Source organism: Triticum aestivum, chromosome 4D (genome assembly GCF_018294505.1).
Source record: "Triticum aestivum cultivar Chinese Spring chromosome 4D, IWGSC CS RefSeq v2.1, whole genome shotgun sequence".
Taxonomy (NCBI): domain Eukaryota; kingdom Viridiplantae; phylum Streptophyta; class Magnoliopsida; order Poales; family Poaceae; genus Triticum; species Triticum aestivum.
Genome location: NC_057805.1, coordinates 487,392,934 through 487,398,516, shown reverse-complemented (window position 1 = coordinate 487,398,516; position 5,583 = coordinate 487,392,934). Strand labels below are relative to the sequence as shown.

The 5,583-nt window shown below is 55.2% G+C and overlaps 1 pseudogene; it reads left to right on the top strand.

Annotated features, from left to right (window-relative positions):
* Positions 1-5,284: 5,284 nt before the first annotated feature.
* Positions 5,285-5,583, top strand: part of LOC123097120 (transcription factor BHLH3-like) — a 2,110-nt pseudogene continuing 1,811 nt past the window's right edge.

The window sequence follows — 5,583 nt, the reverse complement described above, 5'->3', positions numbered from 1 at the left end:
CTGTCAGGTGCGCCGGGCGCTGGCTACGATCCCGACGAGACACTAAGCCGGGACGGTCGCGGGGCGCTCACGCCGGCCGCTGGCTATGATCCCGATCAGGCGGCCTTCATGCGTGATCAGGTCGGCATCGACCTGGACGGCTTCCCCCTCGACCACGAGTTCCCGGACGACTATGGGCTAGAGGAAGAGGACGAGTGCGACATCGAAGTGGAGCCTTTGTTCGAGGACGAGCGCGCCAACCAAGCCGCCGGTCCTAAGCTGAAGCACAAGAGCAAGCGCACGAAGGCGTACACAGCTGCCGAGGACAAGCTTCTTTGCGAGTGTTGGCGAGACATTGGACAAGACCCCAAGACGGGCGCCGAGCAAAAGCATTCAACCTTTTGGACTCGTGTCCACCGAGAGTTTCATGAGCGCAAGAAGTTTCTACCTTACCAATCTATGAGCACGCGCGGGTGGGTCTCCATTTCCAAGCGGTGGAGGGTGATTCAACAAGAGTGCAACAAGTTTTGCGCCACTCTTGAGAGCGTCAAGGCCCGCCCCATGAGCGGCATCGGCATGCAAGACATGGTACGATAGCAAGCAAGCCGCCCTCTTTTGTGTCATCAAGATTATCCTTTGCGTGTTCATTTGCATATCACTTGCCCATATGCTTGCATGGAAACATTTTGTGGGCATTTCAAGCTTTGGAGGCATTCAAGGTTCAACACAATGGCAAGTGCTTCAACCTCTCCCATTGTTATCGGGTCATCAAGGATGAGAAGAAGTTCAAGGCGCAATATGCCGCACTCAAGGCACGTGGGGGGAAGAAAACAGTGGAGGATGTTGGGGAGGGCGAGCCGGCACGGCCGCGGAGGAAGACCAATTCCAAGAAGGAGGACAAGCGAGATGCGGCCACCAACGCCTTGATCGCAAGCGTGGACGGCATGATGAATAAAAAGGACTCAAGGGAGGAGGAGCGCCGACATTTCAAGGTGGAGCAAATGGATGCTTTCATGGAGATCCAAAGGAGGAGGCTTCATCTGGACGCCGAGAAGCAAGCCAAGATGTTCGAGCTCGAGGCGGAGAAGCAAGCCAAGATGCTAGAGATCGAGGCCGCCAACGCCAAGACCAAGGCGAAAGAAGTGGCTCTCGCGAGCATGATGACCGCGGTGGAGATCATGAAGGTGGATCTCAACACCGTGTCGCCAAGGAAGAGGCCGTGGTTCGAGAAGATGCAGGCCGACATGCTCAAATTCGACGACAAGTAATCTATGGCGGCGAGGGCCATCTATTTTGTATGCCGGCAGGTGTGCCGGCATGACCACGGGAGCCGCGATAGCGTGATCGAACTCAAGTCCCACCCGTTTTATGTGTTGGCATGTGTGCCGGCCGGCTGGCGAGTGCGCGAGCATGAACTGTGGTGATATTTTTTGAAGCCGGCATTGTATGCCGGCGCTAGCATGGTGCCGGCATGAGACATGGCCGCTGGCATGATCGGCCGCGGACCTTTTTTATTTAAAAATTGAATACGGGCATGAAATGGGTCGGCGTGTGGCGGCCGACCCAAACGGACAAAAAGCGGACAAATGCCGTTTGAGTCGGCCCGTTGCAGTCGCTCTTATTCGAGTAGTTCCCCGCTACACACCTACGCCCACCTTGAATGCCCCCGCACGCGCCAACGCATCGACGGCCGACCCAACCTCTCTTCTTGCGCTGCTTGCTGCCGTATCATCCTAAGCGGCGGCGGCGCGCTGTTTCGTGGGCGAAACCGCGCGCTACGCGTGCACGCGCGGCACACGCCGCCGATCCACAACGCCGCGCAGCTGTATTTGGCGACCGCGGGCGGACACGGCGCCCGCGCCCGTAGGCTACGGCCCTGCGCCCTGACATAGTGACACCTCCAACTTGTCCCGTGCTGGAAGCTAGCTTAGCCGCGCCCGTGAGCCGTGAGCACGCAGCGGGGAGCCGGGGATCCATGCGTTCACCAGGCCGCGTCCGTATGTGTACGAGTAGGAAGCAGGAGCTGCTTTGATCATGCGCGTACGCAAAGCATCTTCGCTTGGAGATATATATGTTGCTCCAGCTAGTACAGCCGGTACGTCCGTGCCATGGCATCTGCATCAGTGCAATTAGTGGTGTGCGCGCGATATGGATCATCAGGTCAGGTAGTGGGAGACATGATCGATGCTTGCACATACATACAGATCTTAGTTGTGTGAAAACATGTATTGCGTGCAGGTCTGAGTCATGTAAATGGGTGTGTCTAGATGAGAACTTGCACTTTATCATTATTTTTGTTGGATTCCTTTGTTTATCATCCCCATCGATCACATCCGATCCGATAGCTGATCCGGACGACCATGGATGGACGGGTCCAGCATACTGTGTGTGATCGACCACCTAAGTACGCGCACGCGACCGAGCGGCATGACTAAACGGATCGAGCTCGCTCGTGTTCGCGCCTGCCGGTTGCTTCGCCAGCGCATCGACGACCACATCGATCGGTAGCCAGCGGACCTGCTGGCCTGGCCCACCGACACGGCCACGCGGCTAGCTACAAAAGGTTACTTAAGTACAGGGTGACCTGACATCTCTAACGACGACCCTCAAACCATCATGCCGCCGCGGTCACCGTGCACCACTGTTTTTCGGGGCAAAACTAGCCGCGGATCCAACAGGCCGTGAGCCTTGACACGGTGACACCTCCTCGAATCTGTCCCGGCGCCCATGAGCTAGCCCGAGGGTGTTGCACGTATGCCCGCTCACGCCATGCGGTCCCTGTATGTGCTGTGAGGCTGTGAGCTGCCGCTACCCGTGGCGGTAGACTCAAGAGGCTAGGTTTTGGATCATGCGCGCACGCAAAGCATCTTCGTTTGGAGATCTGCTGCAGTGCAACCGTCAGCACTTGCGCACTTGCTTAAAATGACTTGCGCAAGGGACCGACCCGCCGTGGTGATATGGATCATCAAGTGCACGGAGACACGAATAATAACGTATGTGTGCGTGAACCAACTTATGGTTGGATGGTTAAGAGGACAGTGGTATCTACAGTCCACCGAAGTTCAAATCCTGATGCTTACATTTATTCTAGATTTATTTCAGGATTTTCAGTGATGCGTGTTCAGTGAGATGAGACGTTCCCGTCGATTACGAGGCGTCTACGGTGACTTTGTAAAATCTCAAGATGATATGCCGGTACAGTCTCTCGGGATGCTCATAGGGTTAGGGCGTGCGTGTATACGTTCATAGGGATGAGTATATGCGCGAATATATGAGCGCATGCGTCTCTACTGTACTAAAAAAAAGATTTGTCTAAGGCACATCTAGATATGCCCTAATTATTGCATATTTAAATTATTCAATCAAACTAAAAAGAAAAAAAGACAACAATAAATACCCACACAAATCTTCACATAAAATCAGTGACATACAGTACTTGTTAAGTATCCCTAAATCTCCCGGACAACGAGACCCACACGATCCAATCGACCTTTGAGGACTCATCACTCACGCAACCCAGCGGCATGATTAACGGATCGATCGAGCTCGTATTCGCGCCGGCCGGTTGTTTCGCCAGCGCATCGATCACAACGCCGGCAGACCTGACCCGCCCGATGGAGACGGGCACGCAGCTTCGATCGACGGCTCGATTACGCCGGCGGCGCACGCGACGTGTCTACATCAGCAGGAAAGCACGTACAAACTCGAGACCCCGACTCACGATACCGTCGTAGTACCTCTGTCACGGTAGGCCGAGCTGCCGAAACAGCAAAGGAATATTCTCCCTCTTTCGTCATTACCGCTAAACAAGAACAAGATGGCTGATTGGCCCGTGCCAACTCCCCTACAGTCTGAAATAAACCCTGTCGTTATAAAGCTCTCGACGCAAATAAACCCTCACCTCTAAATCCGTAAAGTTTGTACCCTACATTTTTTAATCCCGGTCTAAATAAACCTTCTGGCGGTTTTATGAGTGGATTTGATGATGTGGCAACTAAAGGCCGGGATTGCTGACTTTGATCATAACAATTTTCTTTGCCGAGTTGTATTGCTGCCATATCGTTGCGTTTGTCAACGGGTTCGAGTGACATACCATCTCCTCCTGTCATGGTGTGAACCCGGCGCCTGAGCCCATCTGGTCGCTGCTCGCATCCGTCACGGACAGCTCCTGCGTTGCCTACGAGAAGCCGGCGAAGGTCAGCGAGGAGGAGTGGACGGTGTCTTGCTCGATGTCCACTTTCTGCTTCTCGAGCACCCTGCAGAGCACCGAGTCCTCCTGCATAATTGAAGTGCCGTGCCATGCATCCAGATTAGAAACGCCGATCGATGCAATTGCAAAGAGAAGCTAACCTGGCCGTGAGCTTCGCTAGGTCTACGCGCACCCAAAGCATGATTAGCAATGTCAGTCAGTGAAAACACATACACTATATACCGCGCACACATGCATGCATAAGCTAGCCTTCAGATAAGGCCTCATAACGTAAGTAGCCTTCAGCACATATTCGCACACGAAATATGTTAACTTAGTCGGTTAGTAGAATTTCCAGCACATAGCCCATCCATCCCAGCCATTTCCACTGCCACCTTCTAGTTCCCCGTTTGGATAGGCATATAAGGTTGAAAATGGCCGGGATTGGAAAGAACAGGGTACAAACTTCAGGGATTTAGAGGTGAGGGCTCATTTGCGTCGAGCTCTACAACTACAAGGTTTATTTTAGACTTCACTCCGCATAGCATGATTAAACAAAGCGCACAACGAATTCCTTTCGATCGGTGATTGGTTGGCAGCCCGCAGGCCTCGATCGCCGCCGGCGACAGGCGTCAGGCGCCCCGTGGCCGTGAGGTACCAGATTTAAGGCCAACTCCAACGCGACCCAAACAGACGCGCGCTTTGTCCGTTTTTTGTTCATTTGGATCGGTCCGGATAGGCTTGCCTGTTTTCGTTTGCATCAGCCGATGTGTCCAACGGAGGGTGGACGGATTTTTTTGATATGTTCGTCCCGGCATTTCGTCGAACACCTGGTGGGCCGCCGCCCCGAGCTCCTGCGCCGCAACACTGCCCGCAGACGAAGCCGGCGCCAGGCAACTCCGAGGCCGAACTGCTCGTAGACACCAGCCCGAGCTCCTGGCAACGAAGCCGTGCCGGCAATTGAATTGGACGGAGCTGAACTGGGCGCCCGACAACGACGCAGACCGCGCTATGGCGAGCGTGGAGGTCCCATAGCGGCCGCCGCCCGTCCCGCCTACGAGCTCACCTCCACCGCCGCTGCTCTGCCCTGCCACGGGAGGAGTAGACGAAGTGGTGATGCGAGCCCTTAAACTTGGCATGCAAGCTCTGTTGTTGGACCGCGATGAGCTCGCCTGTGCGCTTGCCCAGGCCGTGCTTTCGATGAAGCCATGGTCGTGCAGGAACCTCGGCAAGGTCCTGGATGCGCTCACCGGGCTACGTGGAGGAGCGCATCAGGAAGAAGAAGGTGAAGTGAAGCAGAGGCTGGCGGCGGTGGAGGCCAGCGAGGCGCTCACGGCGGAGGCCGAAGCGGCCGGCGCCACGCCCGCATCGGCGTGCCCGGTGGCGTGGATGGGGAGAACGAGAGAAAAGGAGAA